This window comes from Gymnodraco acuticeps, unplaced genomic scaffold, assembly GCF_902827175.1.
Source record: "Gymnodraco acuticeps unplaced genomic scaffold, fGymAcu1.1, whole genome shotgun sequence".
Lineage (NCBI taxonomy): Eukaryota > Metazoa > Chordata > Actinopteri > Perciformes > Bathydraconidae > Gymnodraco > Gymnodraco acuticeps.
The window spans coordinates 29310-47457 of NW_022991335.1; the positions used below are offsets into that span (position 1 = coordinate 29310).

The window sequence follows — 18148 nt, forward strand, 5'->3', positions numbered from 1 at the left end:
ATCATCTGGGTTTAGTCCGTGGGGGAGTGCTTAAGTCCGGGGGCCCGGGGACCCAAGGTGCGCGAGGTTCTGGAAGTGTGCATGTCAGGGAGAGATGCTGGAGCTGATTAGTCCGTCGTTTGGGGCTCTGTGTAGGGCCACAGAGAGGTGGTTTGCGCGCTGTGTCTCCTGGTAGTGTGAAATAGCCTGTTTGCTCATGTCAGGTAGAGATGCTGGAGCTGCTTAGTCCGTGATTTGGGGGTCTTGGAGTGGCCACAGAGAGGTGGTTTTCACGCTCTGTCTCCTGGTAGTGTAAAATAGCCTGTTTGCTCATGTGAGGGAGCGAACCTGGAGCTGCTTAGTCCGTCATTTGGGGCTCTGTGAGCCGCCACAGAGAGGTGCATTTCATGGAAGTCTGACATAGCCTGTTTGCTCGTGTAAGGAAAAGGTCTGCCTTATGGACAGAGTTAACATGGGACTTGTCCTTCAAATGTACACATGTCCGCACAATGGAAATGTGATGTCAACTTCCAATGCAAAGTCCCTGCCACCGGCAGGACACATTTGACCAACTGTAAACCAACACTTGGGGGTGCTCTATGCATGTGTCTGAGGGTAAAATAATCATCATTCTGTATATAAATATGTTTGTCAATATCATGGACATTTCCTTTTAAATTGGGGTCCACGAAGCTGACACAAGATACCCGCAGATAAGCACTCATCTCGGACTAAAATCCTCAATGCATAGCAGTTTTAATGGCATGCCCCCATATTTTTTTGTTATTCAGTCTTACCAGGGGCACGAACTTCTGACCGGTGTTCCCTCTCGGTTTAGTCCGTGGGGGAGTGCTTAAATGTGGGTACACAGGTTCGCCTGGTGCACAAGGTTATGGAGGTGGGGGTCTTGCTGGTGCTCAAGTGTCCATATACGTCACCCCATATTCACATCATTTTTACCCGCCTTAAGAGACACTATTTTGGGGTACAATTTATCCATTTTCACCCCATTTTTCTGGTTCTTCCAAAAGTTAACTTAGACTTTTTCTGACCCTGGAGGAATGTAACGGGAGTTGTCAGGGGACTATATCCGCCTTAAGAGACACTATTTTGGGGTACATTTTTATCAATTTTCACCCTTTTATATGGTTCTTCCAAAAGCTAACTTAGACTTTTTCTGACTCTGGAGGAATGTAACGGGAGTTGTCAGGGGACTGTATCCGCCTTAAGAGACACTATTTTGGGGTACATTTTTATCCATTTTCACCCTTTTATATGGTTCTTCCAAAAGTTAACTTAGACTTTTTCTGACTCTGGAGGAATGTAACGGGAGTTGTCAGGGGACTGTATCCGCCTTAAGAGACACTATTTTGGGGTACATTTTTATCCATTTTCACCCTTTTATATGGTTCTTCCAAAAGCTAACTTAGACTTTTTCTGACTCTGGAGGAATGTAACGGGAGTTGTCAGGGGACTGTATCCGCTTTAAGAGACACTATTTTGGGGTACATTTTTATCCATTTTCACCCTTTTATATGGTTCTTCCAAAAGCTAACTTAGACTTTTTCTGACCCATGTACATCACCCTGGATCTCTGCCTGTGAGTGTGGGACCAGTGACTCTGTAAGCAGCAGCCTGTCCTCTGGGTGGGAGAGAGCGAGGTGCTGGAAGGAGCTGTCTGGGTCACAGCCTGCTGCTGCTGCTCTCTCCGCCCCTGTATTCACATAACTTTTACCCAGCTTTCACACACTCATTCCTGGGTAAGAAAGCCATGTGCATCCCCCTGGATCTCTGCGTGCCTTTGAGTGTGGGACCCTGCTTACAGTCCGTCGTTTGGGGCTCTCCCGAGAGTGGAAGTCCATTGCCTCTTAATAGAGGTAAAATTAGGTCTGTCACTTTGGGTAACCGCACCACTGTCAGACGTCTCCCGAGAATGGACGTCCATTCTCTCTAAATAGGGTCAGGGTTTTTGCCAAGGGAGTTTGCGGTTTATGGAAGGACATTCCGGGTTCTTCCAGGTGCTGGGTCAAGGGACCGACCAGAGTGGTCTTCTGTCCACGGAAAAATATCGGAGAAGAGCTCCTAGCTATTTAGATGGTTAACGGTGTTCTTAGGAGAACTCCTTTCTTATGGGGGGAGTGTGACGACCCCTCCACACTACGTGGGGTGCCGTCTATTTGTGTGTGCTTTGTGGGTGTTCACAGGTTCCGGTGGTGATGAGCCGCACCTGTCGGGGATGAGACCTGCCTGATGAGCTACACCTGGGGAAAAGGTTATAGGAGGAGCCCAGCCGGATACGTCTCTCTCACTCCTCTGGGCACTTTCTCTGCGCCAGTTTCGGGGACCTGATGCTGCTGTCTATTTAGTTTGTTGTGTTGTAACAATAAACTATATTATTCTTATCTCTCGTCTCGCCTCCCTGCTCCCTGTCTCGCCTCCCTGCTTTATGTTACAGCCCACGAGCCGGGTTGTAACAAATGACTTAGAGCATATAGCATATCTGTTGAAAAACCCACCTTGTTGACCGTGCTGTTGACCTCGCCAGCGTAGTGGTAGTTACGATGTCTTGTGAATGTGGACAGATGAGTGGTAGAATCTTTGTAAGCCAAGAGGAAAACTAGGTTCCCATTCTCCGCAAATGGAACATACAGTAGCTTCACTGTTGTTTGGTATCTGTACACAATTAGAGAGTAAAGCTATTGGGTGACGATAGGCATTGAGTCCAAAAAAGACCCCTGCTGCTGTGCTGCAGTTTGTGGCCCCGATTGGAACCTATGTCTATTTCAAGCCTTATCTGTCTTTAAGGGTTAAATGTGGTTGATGGGCTGCTTTGGCCGGCTCAGAGGCAGGAACCGCCACGCCGTGTCCTTTGTCGTTGCAAGACTGCCCTGCCTCTGACCCGTCCAACTCATACTTACCTGGCAGGGGAGATACCATGATCACCAAGGTGGTTCACCCAGGGCGAGGCTCGGCCATTGCACCCCGGCTATGCTGACCGCTGCGAATTCCCCAAATGTGGGAATCTCGACTGCATAATTTGTGGTAGTGGGGGACTGCGTTCGCGCTCTCCCCTGATTATAGTGTTGAAGAAAAGGTCAAAGACAACCTGGCTACGGCTTGCATGTGTGGCGGCTTCTTTGCTCCAGGAAAGACTTTCTGGTGCCAATGTCCTCCCCAGAGCGTGTCCTTGCTTTGGGCTCGAAATATCTCTGTCCCTTGCAGTGAGCCTCACGCTGCGTGCCACGCTCCAGAGCCAAGGCAAGTTCAATTTCTCACCTTTGGCATTGAGTCCAAAAAAGATCCGCTGCTGATGTGCTGCAGTTTCTGCCCTCAATTGAAACCATCTGTTTTGGTTTGGAGATGCGTCTTTGTTTGTTTTTCCACAAGGCAGGAGATGGGTGCACCGTTCCCGGAGGCGCTGCAATACCGGGTCGATGCGTGGAGTGAACGGGGCAAGCCCCTCTTTCAGCTCCCAGTGCTAAAAATCCATTTAATATATAGTCCCCGTATAGGGGACGTATCAGATATTAAACTGATAAGAACAGATACTACACTTGATCTTAGCCAAAAGGCCGAGAAGCGATGACCCTTAACGCTTGCTGCGGGAGACGGACTCGTTGCGCAGTCGCCGCAGGTCTTGGTGCGGCTCTTTTGACCTGGCGTAACCGAGGCGCTGGGTAGCTCGGATGGCCCAGGTGCTAATGACTGCTCTTGTCTTTCACAAACTCAGAATGCTCAGCCAAATGGCCAAGCCTACCAAAAATAGGTTGAACTCGTAGGTGTTCCTCTCCACGGAAGTCTTTAGTAAAAGGCGAAAGACTTATACGCTTTGAAGAGAAACCAGAGTAATTGTGGAGGCTGTCCTCGAGAACAGACACCACCATAGTTGTCCCAGTCCAAGCCCTCGCGGTGACCCTCACTTGGCACTTCCACATCCCAGGCCACACCCTTTCCCCCAGCTGCGCGAGCATGGTTCGTGGCTCTCACCTGTGGCTTCTTTGGCATTGAGTCCAAAAAAGACCCCTGCTGCTGTGCTGCACTTTGTGCTGCACTTTGTGCCCCCGATTGGAACCTATCTCTTTAGTAATACGCTTGAGTTGTGTGGCATGTTATACGTGCTGACTCCGCGGCATTAGAAAACACTAGTTTGACCCTAAACATCAAATCCATTTAAGGGAGGAACACTAGAATGTCTTTACGGATATAGATCTTATAATGAAATATAGAGGCGTGGTTGCTTGAAAAACAGTCTTTGTTGGCTGAACTTTTCGCCTCAACTGCCGTATGGTGGTTTGGCTTTATAATTCAGCATTGGTGGTTCAGTGGTAGAATTCTCACCTGCCACGTGGGAGACCCGGGTCCGATTCCCGGCCAATGCAATAGACAGTTCTTTGTTGTCTGAAAATAAAGTATAATGCCTACACCACTTGGACTCTGCTACAGCAAACACACAGGTCTTTGGAGTGTACAAGTAAAGAGGGATGTTCTCCGTGCCGACTCCCATTGATTTGAGAACTCGGTGAGATGCTCGACATCAAATCACTGTAAGGGATGACCGGTGGACTGTATCCCTTCTTAAATGACTTAGAGCATATAGCATATCTGTTGAAAAAGGAGGTATCAGACTATTTTAAACAACTTTTCCCCGCCTTTGAAACACTTATTCCTGGCTTTTAGCCTGTCATTTTGCAAGATATGATTTAACATTGAAGCTCTCCTGGAAATGGACATATTATGTCCTTCTCCAAGAGAGCTTAAATGTTAAATGATATCTTGCAAAATGACAGGCTAATAATCTCTTCCAGATGTTTAAAAACTATTTTCCCGACAATTTAAACATTATTTCTGGCTTGTAACGTGCAGTGGTAGTATCAGACTATTTAAAGGGTTACCAGGAGCATGAGAACATCCTCCACAGGAGGGTGGGTGGTGCTGTGAATAAGGCCGAATACGGATGCAGATGGGCGGACGGTAAAGCACCGCAAAATCCACCCCCCTTTAAGATTACCAGGGGCACGAGGTTCTTGAGGGTGTGATCATCTGGGTTTAGTCCGTGGGGGAGTGCTTAAGTCCGGGGGCCCGGGGACCCAAGGTGCGCGAGGTTCTGGAAGTGTGCATGTCAGGGAGAGATGCTGGAGCTGATTAGTCCGTCGTTTGGGGCTCTGTGTAGGGCCACAGAGAGGTGGTTTGCGCGCTGTGTCTCCTGGTAGTGTGAAATAGCCTGTTTGCTCATGTCAGGTAGAGATGCTGGAGCTGCTTAGTCCGTGATTTGGGGGTCTTGGAGTGGCCACAGAGAGGTGGTTTTCACGCTCTGTCTCCTGGTAGTGTAAAATAGCCTGTTTGCTCATGTGAGGGAGCGAACCTGGAGCTGCTTAGTCCGTCATTTGGGGCTCTGTGAGCCGCCACAGAGAGGTGCATTTCATGGAAGTCTGACATAGCCTGTTTGCTCGTGTAAGGAAAAGGTCTGCCTTATGGACAGAGTTAACATGGGACTTGTCCTTCAAATGTACACATGTCCGCACAATGGAAATGTGATGTCAACTTCCAATGCAAAGTCCCTGCCACCGGCAGGACACATTTGACCAACTGTAAACCAACACTTGGGGGTGCTCTATGCATGTGTCTGAGGGTAAAATAATCATCATTCTGTATATAAATATGTTTGTCAATATCATGGACATTTCCTTTTAAATTGGGGTCCACGAAGCTGACACAAGATACCCGCAGATAAGCACTCATCTCGGACTAAAATCCTCAATGCATAGCAGTTTTAATGGCATGCCCCCATATTTTTTTGTTATTCAGTGTTACCAGGGGCACGAACTTCTGACCGGTGTTCCCTCTCGGTTTAGTCCGTGGGGGAGTGCTTAAATGTGGGTACACAGGTTCGCCTGGTGCACAAGGTTATGGAGGTGGGGGTCTTGCTGGTGCTCAAGTGTCCATATACGTCACCCCATATTCACATCATTTTTACCCGCCTTAAGAGACACTATTTTGGGGTACAATTTATCCATTTTCACCCCATTTTTCTGGTTCTTCCAAAAGTTAACTTAGACTTTTTCTGACCCTGGAGGAATGTAACGGGAGTTGTCAGGGGACTATATCCGCCTTAAGAGACACTATTTTGGGGTACATTTTTATCAATTTTCACCCTTTTATATGGTTCTTCCAAAAGCTAACTTAGACTTTTTCTGACTCTGGAGGAATGTAACGGGAGTTGTCAGGGGACTGTATCCGCCTTAAGAGACACTATTTTGGGGTACATTTTTATCCATTTTCACCCTTTTATATGGTTCTTCCAAAAGTTAACTTAGACTTTTTCTGACTCTGGAGGAATGTAACGGGAGTTGTCAGGGGACTGTATCCGCCTTAAGAGACACTATTTTGGGGTACATTTTTATCCATTTTCACCCTTTTATATGGTTCTTCCAAAAGCTAACTTAGACTTTTTCTGACTCTGGAGGAATGTAACGGGAGTTGTCAGGGGACTGTATCCGCTTTAAGAGACACTATTTTGGGGTACATTTTTATCCATTTTCACCCTTTTATATGGTTCTTCCAAAAGCTAACTTAGACTTTTTCTGACCCATGTACATCACCCTGGATCTCTGCCTGTGAGTGTGGGACCAGTGACTCTGTAAGCAGCAGCCTGTCCTCTGGGTGGGAGAGAGCGAGGTGCTGGAAGGAGCTGTCTGGGTCACAGCCTGCTGCTGCTGCTCTCTCCGCCCCTGTATTCACATAACTTTTACCCAGCTTTCACACACTCATTCCTGGGTAAGAAAGCCATGTGCATCCCCCTGGATCTCTGCGTGCCTTTGAGTGTGGGACCCTGCTTACAGTCCGTCGTTTGGGGCTCTCCCGAGAGTGGAAGTCCATTGCCTCTTAATAGAGGTAAAATTAGGTCTGTCACTTTGGGTAACCGCACCACTGTCAGACGTCTCCCGAGAATGGACGTCCATTCTCTCTAAATAGGGTCAGGGTTTTTGCCAAGGGAGTTTGCGGTTTATGGAAGGACATTCCGGGTTCTTCCAGGTGCTGGGTCAAGGGACCGACCAGAGTGGTCTTCTGTCCACGGAAAAATATCGGAGAAGAGCTCCTAGCTATTTAGATGGTTAACGGTGTTCTTAGGAGAACTCCTTTCTTATGGGGGGAGTGTGACGACCCCTCCACACTACGTGGGGTGCCGTCTATTTGTGTGTGCTTTGTGGGTGTTCACAGGTTCCGGTGGTGATGAGCCGCACCTGTCGGGGATGAGACCTGCCTGATGAGCTACACCTGGGGAAAAGGTTATAGGAGGAGCCCAGCCGGATACGTCTCTCTCACTCCTCTGGGCACTTTCTCTGCGCCAGTTTCGGGGACCTGATGCTGCTGTCTATTTAGTTTGTTGTGTTGTAACAATAAACTATATTATTCTTATCTCTCGTCTCGCCTCCCTGCTCCCTGTCTCGCCTCCCTGCTTTATGTTACAGCCCACGAGCCGGGTTGTAACAAATGACTTAGAGCATATAGCATATCTGTTGAAAAACCCACCTTGTTGACCGTGCTGTTGACCTCGCCAGCGTAGTGGTAGTTACGATGTCTTGTGAATGTGGACAGATGAGTGGTAGAATCTTTGTAAGCCAAGAGGAAAACTAGGTTCCCATTCTCCGCAAATGGAACATACAGTAGCTTCACTGTTGTTTGGTATCTGTACACAATTAGAGAGTAAAGCTATTGGGTGACGATAGGCATTGAGTCCAAAAAAGACCCCTGCTGCTGTGCTGCAGTTTGTGGCCCCGATTGGAACCTATGTCTATTTCAAGCCTTATCTGTCTTTAAGGGTTAAATGTGGTTGATGGGCTGCTTTGGCCGGCTCAGAGGCAGGAACCGCCACGCCGTGTCCTTTGTCGTTGCAAGACTGCCCTGCCTCTGACCCGTCCAACTCATACTTACCTGGCAGGGGAGATACCATGATCACCAAGGTGGTTCACCCAGGGCGAGGCTCGGCCATTGCACCCCGGCTATGCTGACCGCTGCGAATTCCCCAAATGTGGGAATCTCGACTGCATAATTTGTGGTAGTGGGGGACTGCGTTCGCGCTCTCCCCTGATTATAGTGTTGAAGAAAAGGTCAAAGACAACCTGGCTACGGCTTGCATGTGTGGCGGCTTCTTTGCTCCAGGAAAGACTTTCTGGTGCCAATGTCCTCCCCAGAGCGTGTCCTTGCTTTGGGCTCGAAATATCTCTGTCCCTTGCAGTGAGCCTCACGCTGCGTGCCACGCTCCAGAGCCAAGGCAAGTTCAATGTGTCACCTTTGGCATTGAGTCCAAAAAAGATCCGCTGCTGATGTGCTGCAGTTTCTGCCCTCAATTGAAACCATTTGTTTTGGTTTGGAGATGCGTCTTTGTTTGTTTTTCCACAAGGCAGGAGATGGGTGCACCGTTCCCGGAGGCGCTGCAATACCGGGTCGATGCGTGGAGTGAACGGGGCAAGCCCCTCTTGCAGCTCCCAGTGCTAAAAATCCATTTAATATATAGTCCCCGTATAGGGGACGTATCAGATATTAAACTGATAAGAACAGATACTACACTTGATCTTAGCCAAAAGGCCGAGAAGCGATGAGCCTTAACGCTTGCTGCGGGAGACGGACTCGTTGCGCAGTCGCCGCAGGTCTTGGTGCGGCTCTTTTGACCTGGCGTAACCGAGGCGCTGGGTAGCTCGGATGGCCCAGGTGCTAATGACTGCTCTTGTCTTTCACAAACTCAGAATGCTCAGCCAAATGGCCAAGCCTACCAAAAATAGGTTGAACTCGTAGGTGTTCCTCTCCACGGAAGTCTTTAGTAAAAGGCGAAAGACTTATACGCTTTGAAGAGAAACCAGAGTAATTGTGGAGGCTGTCCTCGAGAACAGACACCACCATAGTTGTCCCAGTCCAAGCCCTCGCGGTGACCCTCACTTGGCACTTCCACATCCCAGGCCACACCCTTTCCCCCAGCTGCGCGAGCATGGTTCGTGGCTCTCACCTGTGGCTTCTTTGGCATTGAGTCCAAAAAAGACCCCTGCTGCTGTGCTGCACTTTGTGCTGCACTTTGTGCCCCCGATTGGAACCTATCTCTTTAGTAATACGCTTGAGTTGTGTGGCATGTTATACGTGCTGACTCCGCGGCATTAGAAAACACTAGTTTGACCCTAAACATCAAATCCATTTAAGGGAGGAACACTAGAATGTCTTTACGGATATAGATCTTATAATGAAATATAGAGGCGTGGTTGCTTGAAAAACAGTCTTTGTTGGCTGAACTTTTCGCCTCAACTGCCGTATGGTGGTTTGGCATTATAATTCAGCATTGGTGGTTCAGTGGTAGAATTCTCACCTGCCACGTGGGAGACCCGGGTCCGATTCCCGGCCAATGCAATAGACAGTTCTTTGTTGTCTGAAAATAAAGTATAATGCCTACACCACTTGGACTCTGCTACAGCAAACACACAGGTCTTTGGAGTGTACAAGTAAAGAGGGATGTTCTCCGTGCCGACTCCCATTGATTTGAGAACTCGGTGAGATGCTCGACATCAAATCACTGTAAGGGATGACCGGTGGACTGTATCCCTTCTTAAATGACTTAGAGCATATAGCATATCTGTTGAAAAAGGAGGTATCAGACTATTTTAAACAACTTTTCCCCGCCTTTGAAACACTTATTCCTGGCTTTTAGCCTGTCATTTTGCAAGATATCATTTAACATTTAAGCTCTCCTGGAGAAGGACATAATATGTCCATTTCCAGGAGAGCTTCAATGTTAAATCATATCTTGCAAAATGACAGGCTAATAATCTCTTCCAGATGTTTAAAAACTATTTTCCCGACAATTTAAACATTATTTCTGGCTTGTAACGTGCAGTGGTAGTATCAGACTATTTAAAGGGTTACCAGGAGCATGAGAACATCCTCCACAGGAGGGTGGGTGGTGCTGTGAATAAGGCCGAATACGGATGCAGATGGGCGGACGGTAAAGCACCGCAAAATCCACCCCCCTTTAAGATTACCAGGGGCACGAGGTTCTTGAGGGTGTGATCATCTGGGTTTAGTCCGTGGGGGAGTGCTTAAGTCCGGGGGCCCGGGGACCCAAGGTGCGCGAGGTTCTGGAAGTGTGCATGTCAGGGAGAGATGCTGGAGCTGATTAGTCCGTCGTTTGGGGCTCTGTGTAGGGCCACAGAGAGGTGGTTTGCGCGCTGTGTCTCCTGGTAGTGTGAAATAGCCTGTTTGCTCATGTCAGGTAGAGATGCTGGAGCTGCTTAGTCCGTGATTTGGGGGTCTTGGAGTGGCCACAGAGAGGTGGTTTTCACGCTCTGTCTCCTGGTAGTGTAAAATAGCCTGTTTGCTCATGTGAGGGAGCGAACCTGGAGCTGCTTAGTCCGTCATTTGGGGCTCTGTGAGCCGCCACAGAGAGGTGCATTTCATGGAAGTCTGACATAGCCTGTTTGCTCGTGTAAGGAAAAGGTCTGCCTTATGGACAGAGTTAACATGGGACTTGTCCTTCAAATGTACACATGTCCGCACAATGGAAATGTGATGTCAACTTCCAATGCAAAGTCCCTGCCACCGGCAGGACACATTTGACCAACTGTAAAGCCAACACTTGGGGGTGCTCTATGCATGTGTCTGAGGGTAAAATAATCATCATTCTGTATATAAATATGTTTGTCAATATCATGGACATTTCCTTTTAAATTGGGGTCCACGAAGCTGACACAAGATACCCGCAGATAAGCACTCATCTCGGACTAAAATCCTCAATGCATAGCAGTTTTAATGGCATGCCCCCATATTTTTTTGTTATTCAGTCTTACCAGGGGCACGAACTTCTGACCGGTGTTCCCTCTCGGTTTAGTCCGTGGGGGAGTGCTTAAATGTGGGTACACAGGTTCGCCTGGTGCACAAGGTTATGGAGGTGGGGGTCTTGCTGGTGCTCAAGTGTCCATATACGTCACCCCATATTCACATCATTTTTACCCGCCTTAAGAGACACTATTTTGGGGTACAATTTATCCATTTTCACCCCATTTTTCTGGTTCTTCCAAAAGTTAACTTAGACTTTTTCTGACCCTGGAGGAATGTAACGGGAGTTGTCAGGGGACTATATCCGCCTTAAGAGACACTATTTTGGGGTACATTTTTATCAATTTTCACCCTTTTATATGGTTCTTCCAAAAGCTAACTTAGACTTTTTCTGACTCTGGAGGAATGTAACGGGAGTTGTCAGGGGACTGTATCCGCCTTAAGAGACACTATTTTGGGGTACATTTTTATCCATTTTCACCCTTTTATATGGTTCTTCCAAAAGTTAACTTAGACTTTTTCTGACTCTGGAGGAATGTAACGGGAGTTGTCAGGGGACTGTATCCGCCTTAAGAGACACTATTTTGGGGTACATTTTTATCCATTTTCACCCTTTTATATGGTTCTTCCAAAAGCTAACTTAGACTTTTTCTGACTCTGGAGGAATGTAACGGGAGTTGTCAGGGGACTGTATCCGCTTTAAGAGACACTATTTTGGGGTACATTTTTATCCATTTTCACCCTTTTATATGGTTCTTCCAAAAGCTAACTTAGACTTTTTCTGACCCATGTACATCACCCTGGATCTCTGCCTGTGAGTGTGGGACCAGTGACTCTGTAAGCAGCAGCCTGTCCTCTGGGTGGGAGAGAGCGAGGTGCTGGAAGGAGCTGTCTGGGTCACAGCCTGCTGCTGCTGCTCTCTCCGCCCCTGTATTCACATAACTTTTACCCAGCTTTCACACACTCATTCCTGGGTAAGAAAGCCATGTGCATCCCCCTGGATCTCTGCGTGCCTTTGAGTGTGGGACCCTGCTTACAGTCCGTCGTTTGGGGCTCTCCCGAGAGTGGAAGTCCATTGCCTCTTAATAGAGGTAAAATTAGGTCTGTCACTTTGGGTAACCGCACCACTGTCAGACGTCTCCCGAGAATGGACGTCCATTCTCTCTAAATAGGGTCAGGGTTTTTGCCAAGGGAGTTTGCGGTTTATGGAAGGACATTCCGGGTTCTTCCAGGTGCTGGGTCAAGGGACCGACCAGAGTGGTCTTCTGTCCACGGAAAAATATCGGAGAAGAGCTCCTAGCTATTTAGATGGTTAACGGTGTTCTTAGGAGAACTCCTTTCTTATGGGGGGAGTGTGACGACCCCTCCACACTACGTGGGGTGCCGTCTATTTGTGTGTGCTTTGTGGGTGTTCACAGGTTCCGGTGGTGATGAGCCGCACCTGTCGGGGATGAGACCTGCCTGATGAGCTACACCTGGGGAAAAGGTTATAGGAGGAGCCCAGCCGGATACGTCTCTCTCACTCCTCTGGGCACTTTCTCTGCGCCAGTTTCGGGGACCTGATGCTGCTGTCTATTTAGTTTGTTGTGTTGTAACAATAAACTATATTATTCTTATCTCTCGTCTCGCCTCCCTGCTCCCTGTCTCGCCTCCCTGCTTTATGTTACAGCCCACGAGCCGGGTTGTAACAAATGACTTAGAGCATATAGCATATCTGTTGAAAAACCCACCTTGTTGACCGTGCTGTTGACCTCGCCAGCGTAGTGGTAGTTACGATGTCTTGTGAATGTGGACAGATGAGTGGTAGAATCTTTGTAAGCCAAGAGGAAAACTAGGTTCCCATTCTCCGCAAATGGAACATACAGTAGCTTCACTGTTGTTTGGTATCTGTACACAATTAGAGAGTAAAGCTATTGGGTGACGATAGGCATTGAGTCCAAAAAAGACCCCTGCTGCTGTGCTGCAGTTTGTGGCCCCGATTGGAACCTATGTCTATTTCAAGCCTTATCTGTCTTTAAGGGTTAAATGTGGTTGATGGGCTGCTTTGGCCGGCTCAGAGGCAGGAACCGCCACGCCGTGTCCTTTGTCGTTGCAAGACTGCCCTGCCTCTGACCCGTCCAACTCATACTTACCTGGCAGGGGAGATACCATGATCACCAAGGTGGAAAAAGATATTTGAGGTCATCTTCACAACCAGCCAACACTTCCAAAAACTGCCTGGAAAGATTTGAAAAGAAGAAACGTCAGGATCAGGCTTGATAAGATCCAGCATGACCCACTTGCCGAAAGGGACCTGAAAACTGTTTTATGTGATGATATTTTCAGAAAAAAGTCAGGAACCAGGATGTCTGGACTTGGATGACAAGATAACGTGAAGTACAAAATGCAATAGAGGTGATGGACATTGATGATAAAAACCGGGTCTAGACGTTTCCAGGTCCGTCTCCAACGACAGGATGGGGGGTGCTGAGACACATTCCCACACACCATACAGTTGGAGCCGTCAGGGGTCTGTCTTCTACTATGGGCAGCCAAAAGAATGCAGGAAGTGTGGCAGTCTAGACCACCTTGCAGCAGACTGTAGCCGGAATACTCTGCAGGATCTGCAAAGCAACAGACCACTCATCAGCAAATTGCCCAACCCCTGTCAAGTGCAACCTCTGCTCCTCCGAAAACCATCGCTTCAAAGACTGCCCGCATGCTTACTCCAACCGGGTGAAACTTTCACTTTTTGAAACCCCTGAAGCCAGAGAGGAGGAACACGCAAATGAGGAACTAGAACTCAGTCAGACTTCCCGCTCAGACACCAACCAAGAACCATCAAACAATGTCTCTCAGCAGCCAATACAAGAGCCCATTCAAGACCAAGAGGAGACAATAGGAGGTGAATCGATCATCGACTGGAGCGATAACACAGTGGAAGACATCATAGGCACGACCTACATCCCCCTCCCTATGGTCCACGCTACAGTCCAGAAGGCAGATCCACTGCCCAACCACGACCCAGGTACCAGAAACGGGAGGAACCCAGGGACCCTTCAAGATGCCGAGAATACACTAGATTCCATAATGACAAACCTCACCACTCCTCAACCCCAGGGGGAGGAAGTACTCAGGGAGGACCCCCCTGATAAAGCACAGGCAAGTGTCCCTTTGGTCCTACCTATTGCCATCAACCAGACAAAAGAAGCAAGGGATTCAACATCACAGAAACGCCCGCAGGAGTCACCACAGTCAGATGAACCCTCCCCCCCCTACGGGGACTCTCCCTCCCCAACCTCAAATCCCTTACTTGAGCCCGAGGATGTAGTTGCCGCCCCTTCGGCTACATCCATAAAAAATATCTATCTGGATAAGGAAAGGGCTATAAAATCCAAGAAAAAGAGATCAAAGAAAACGCCCCAATGGTGACACTTTGAAAACCATGCCGCCCTGCTTTCTCCCATTTGCTCCGTATGCCCCCCATTTCCATTGCATCTCTCAACACAAGAGGCCTAAATGATCCTGTAAAATGTCAATCAGCCTTCACGTTTCTACATTCAGAAAATCATGACATCTGCCTACTCCAGGAAGGTAATATAAATTATAGGGACAATTACAAGATGTTTGAAGACAGATGGAGCCATGGACAATCAGTGTGGTCGGGCGATAACAAAAACCGGTCTTCTGGGGTTGCAATCTTATTTAAAGGGAATCATTTTGACATTCAGAGGGTACAACGCATATCAGATGGTAGAATTCTCTGTGTAGATGTTGGGGGGGTCAAACTGGAAGCCCTATTTTTAACACCAATTCTAAATGCTGTGTTATCTGAAAAGAACAATAGCCTCTGGACACACTTTGCAAAACTGTGGGTGGGCCGGAAGTTTATTTCTGGTACAGGCAAAAGAGCCCCTCTGAACATCCCCCATGCAGAGACTAGGCCACCATTGTATGGCAGAGCTGTGACCCTCTTTAAGAGAGCCGCCTTAGACAAATCATCTGTAGGCGTGGTGAACAGAAGTTGTGTTGAAAAAAGCCTCTCACCTCTGACCTCAAGCCTAACACCAATAGGGATATTACCAGAACAGAAATGCCTGCAAATATGGAAAAATGTAAACTCACCATTCCTCTTTAACGCCCATAAGGATTTGGCATGGAAAACAGCACATAGTTGTCTCCCAACAAAAGCGTTCCTGTACAGGAGAAGATGCTCAAAGAGTGCAAAATGCCCCATTTTAAGTTGTAGCTCCGAGGAAAATGTGGCTCATCTTTTTTGGTATTGTTCATGTGCGAAAAGGGTGTGGGGGACACTAAGGCCATGGTTAACTGCTCTTTATAGGGGACCCAATGAGCAAGATGTACTTTATGGTGATTTAGAACCCAAGGATCCTGAAAGACATCAACGGTGGTGGGCTGTAATTAATTGCTTGAAAGAAGGAATTTGGAGGTGTAGGAACTTAACCGCCTTTAAGAAATGCCAGATGTCCACACAGTCAGTGGTAAAGGTTGGCCTCACAATGGTCCATGACTACATTCTCAGGGACAGAGTGAAGTGTAAGGAGGCCGAAATTAAAATCATCTGGAAAATTGATGCCATATTTTTAACAAAAGAACTGATGGATGCACTTTAAATGTTTAGTTGTTGGGAAAACTGAAGATTTGATGCACTTTAAATGAATTGTTGTTCACCCAGGGCGAGGCTCGGCCATTGCACCCCGGCTATGCTGACCGCTGCGAATTCCCCAAATGTGGGAATCTCGACTGCATAATTTGTGGTAGTGGGGGACTGCGTTCGCGCTCTCCCCTGATTATAGTGTTGAAGAAAAGGTCAAAGACAACCTGGCTACGGCTTGCATGTGTGGCGGCTTCTTTGCTCCAGGAAAGACTTTCTGGTGCCAATGTCCTCCCCAGAGCGTGTCCTTGCTTTGGGCTCGAAATATCTCTGTCCCTTGCAGTGAGCCTCACGCTGCGTGCCACGCTCCAGAGCCAAGGCAAGTTCAATTTCTCACCTTTGGCATTGAGTCCAAAAAAGATCCGCTGCTGATGTGCTGCAGTTTCTGCCCTCAATTGAAACCATCTGTTTTGGTTTGGAGATGCGTCTTTGTTTGTTTTTCCACAAGGCAGGAGATGGGTGCACCGTTCCCGGAGGCGCTGCAATACCGGGTCGATGCGTGGAGTGAACGGGGCAAGCCCCTCTTGCAGCTCCCAGTGCTAAAAATCCATTTAATATATAGTCCCCGTATAGGGGACGTATCAGATATTAAACTGATAAGAACAGATACTACACTTGATCTTAGCCAAAAGGCCGAGAAGCGATGACCCTTAACGCTTGCTGCGGGAGACGGACTCGTTGCGCAGTCGCCGCAGGTCTTGGTGCGGCTCTTTTGACCTGGCGTAACCGAGGCGCTGGGTAGCTCGGATGGCCCAGGTGCTAATGACTGCTCTTGTCTTTCACAAACTCAGAATGCTCAGCCAAATGGCCAAGCCTACCAAAAATAGGTTGAACTCGTAGGTGTTCCTCTCCACGGAAGTCTTTAGTAAAAGGCGAAAGACTTATACGCTTTGAAGAGAAACCAGAGTAATTGTGGAGGCTGTCCTCGAGAACAGACACCACCATAGTTGTCCCAGTCCAAGCCCTCGCGGTGACCCTCACTTGGCACTTCCACATCCCAGGCCACACCCTTTCCCCCAGCTGCGCGAGCATGGTTCGTGGCTCTCACCTGTGGCTTCTTTGGCATTGAGTCCAAAAAAGACCCCTGCTGCTGTGCTGCACTTTGTGCTGCACTTTGTGCCCCCGATTGGAACCTATCTCTTTAGTAATACGCTTGAGTTGTGTGGCATGTTATACGTGCTGACTCCGCGGCATTAGAAAACACTAGTTTGACCCTAAACATCAAATCCATTTAAGGGAGGAACACTAGAATGTCTTTACGGATATAGATCTTATAATGAAATATAGAGGCGTGGTTGCTTGAAAAACAGTCTTTGTTGGCTGAACTTTTCGCCTCAACTGCCGTATGGTGGTTTGGCTTTATAATTCAGCATTGGTGGTTCAGTGGTAGAATTCTCACCTGCCACGTGGGAGACCCGGGTCCGATTCCCGGCCAATGCAATAGACAGTTCTTTGTTGTCTGAAAATAAAGTATAATGCCTACACCACTTGGACTCTGCTACAGCAAACACACAGGTCTTTGGAGTGTACAAGTAAAGAGGGATGTTCTCCGTGCCGACTCCCATTGATTTGAGAACTCGGTGAGATGCTCGACATCAAATCACTGTAAGGGATGACCGGTGGACTGTATCCCTTCTTAAATGACTTAGAGCATATAGCATATCTGTTGAAAAAGGAGGTATCAGACTATTTTAAACAACTTTTCCCCGCCTTTGAAACACTTATTCCTGGCTTTTAGCCTGTCATTTTGCAAGATATGATTTAACATTGAAGCTCTCCTGGAAATGGACATATTATGTCCTTCTCCAAGAGAGCTTAAATGTTAAATGATATCTTGCAAAATGACAGGCTAATAATCTCTTCCAGATGTTTAAAAACTCTTTTCCCGACAATTTAAACATTATTTCTGGCTTGTAACGTGCAGTGGTAGTATCAGACTATTTAAAGGGTTACCAGGAGCATGAGAACATCCTCCACAGGAGGGTGGGTGGTGCTGTGAATAAGGCCGAATACGGATGCAGATGGGCGGACGGTAAAGCACCGCAAAATCCACCCCCCTTTAAGATTACCAGGGGCACGAGGTTCTTGAGGGTGTGATCATCTGGGTTTAGTCCGTGGGGGAGTGCTTAAGTCCGGGGGCCCGGGGACCCAAGGTGCGCGAGGTTCTGGAAGTGTGCATGTCAGGGAGAGATGCTGGAGCTGATTAGTCCGTCGTTTGGGGCTCTGTGTAGGGCCACAGAGAGGTGGTTTGCGCGCTGTGTCTCCTGGTAGTGTGAAATAGCCTGTTTGCTCATGTCAGGTAGAGATGCTGGAGCTGCTTAGTCCGTGATTTGGGGGTCTTGGAGTGGCCACAGAGAGGTGGTTTTCACGCTCTGTCTCCTGGTAGTGTAAAATAGCCTGTTTGCTCATGTGAGGGAGCGAACCTGGAGCTGCTTAGTCCGTCATTTGGGGCTCTGTGAGCCGCCACAGAGAGGTGCATTTCATGGAAGTCTGACATAGCCTGTTTGCTCGTGTAAGGAAAAGGTCTGCCTTATGGACAGAGTTAACATGGGACTTGTCCTTCAAATGTACACATGTCCGCACAATGGAAATGTGATGTCAACTTCCAATGCAAAGTCCCTGCCACCGGCAGGACACATTTGACCAACTGTAAAGCCAACACTTGGGGGTGCTCTATGCATGTGTCTGAGGGTAAAATAA

At 48.0% G+C, this 18148-nt stretch overlaps 11 non-coding genes and 1 pseudogene across 11 annotated transcripts; 6 read left to right on the plus strand and 6 right to left on the minus strand.

The window, feature by feature from the left end:
* Positions 1 to 2889: 2889 nt before the first annotated feature.
* LOC117562591 lies at positions 2890 to 3053 on the plus strand. Its single transcript, XR_004571574.1, has one exon. It is a non-coding gene; the product is annotated as a U1 spliceosomal RNA (small nuclear RNA).
* Positions 3054 to 3372: 319 nt separating this feature from the next.
* On the minus strand, positions 3373 to 3563 carry LOC117562590. Its single transcript, XR_004571573.1, has one exon. It is a non-coding gene; the product is annotated as a U2 spliceosomal RNA (small nuclear RNA).
* Positions 3564 to 3711: 148 nt separating this feature from the next.
* Positions 3712 to 3828, minus strand: LOC117562605. The gene has a single exon (XR_004571587.1). It is a non-coding gene; the product is annotated as a U5 spliceosomal RNA (small nuclear RNA).
* A 459-nt stretch (positions 3829 to 4287) lies between these two features.
* trnag-gcc lies at positions 4288 to 4358 on the plus strand. The gene has a single exon. It is a non-coding gene; the product is annotated as a tRNA-Gly (tRNA).
* Positions 4359 to 7903: 3545 nt separating this feature from the next.
* On the plus strand, positions 7904 to 8067 carry LOC117562603. The gene has a single exon (XR_004571585.1). It is a non-coding gene; the product is annotated as a U1 spliceosomal RNA (small nuclear RNA).
* Positions 8068 to 8386: 319 nt separating this feature from the next.
* LOC117562594 lies at positions 8387 to 8577 on the minus strand. Its single transcript, XR_004571577.1, has one exon. It is a non-coding gene; the product is annotated as a U2 spliceosomal RNA (small nuclear RNA).
* A 148-nt stretch (positions 8578 to 8725) lies between these two features.
* Positions 8726 to 8842, minus strand: LOC117562606. The gene has a single exon (XR_004571588.1). It is a non-coding gene; the product is annotated as a U5 spliceosomal RNA (small nuclear RNA).
* Positions 8843 to 9301: 459 nt separating this feature from the next.
* trnag-gcc lies at positions 9302 to 9372 on the plus strand. The gene has a single exon. It is a non-coding gene; the product is annotated as a tRNA-Gly (tRNA).
* Positions 9373 to 15407: 6035 nt separating this feature from the next.
* Positions 15408 to 15583, plus strand: LOC117562582 (annotated as a pseudogene).
* A 319-nt stretch (positions 15584 to 15902) lies between these two features.
* On the minus strand, positions 15903 to 16093 carry LOC117562595. Its single transcript, XR_004571578.1, has one exon. It is a non-coding gene; the product is annotated as a U2 spliceosomal RNA (small nuclear RNA).
* A 148-nt stretch (positions 16094 to 16241) lies between these two features.
* LOC117562607 lies at positions 16242 to 16358 on the minus strand. The gene has a single exon (XR_004571589.1). It is a non-coding gene; the product is annotated as a U5 spliceosomal RNA (small nuclear RNA).
* A 459-nt stretch (positions 16359 to 16817) lies between these two features.
* trnag-gcc lies at positions 16818 to 16888 on the plus strand. The gene has a single exon. It is a non-coding gene; the product is annotated as a tRNA-Gly (tRNA).
* The last annotated feature ends 1260 nt before the right edge of the window (positions 16889 to 18148 follow it).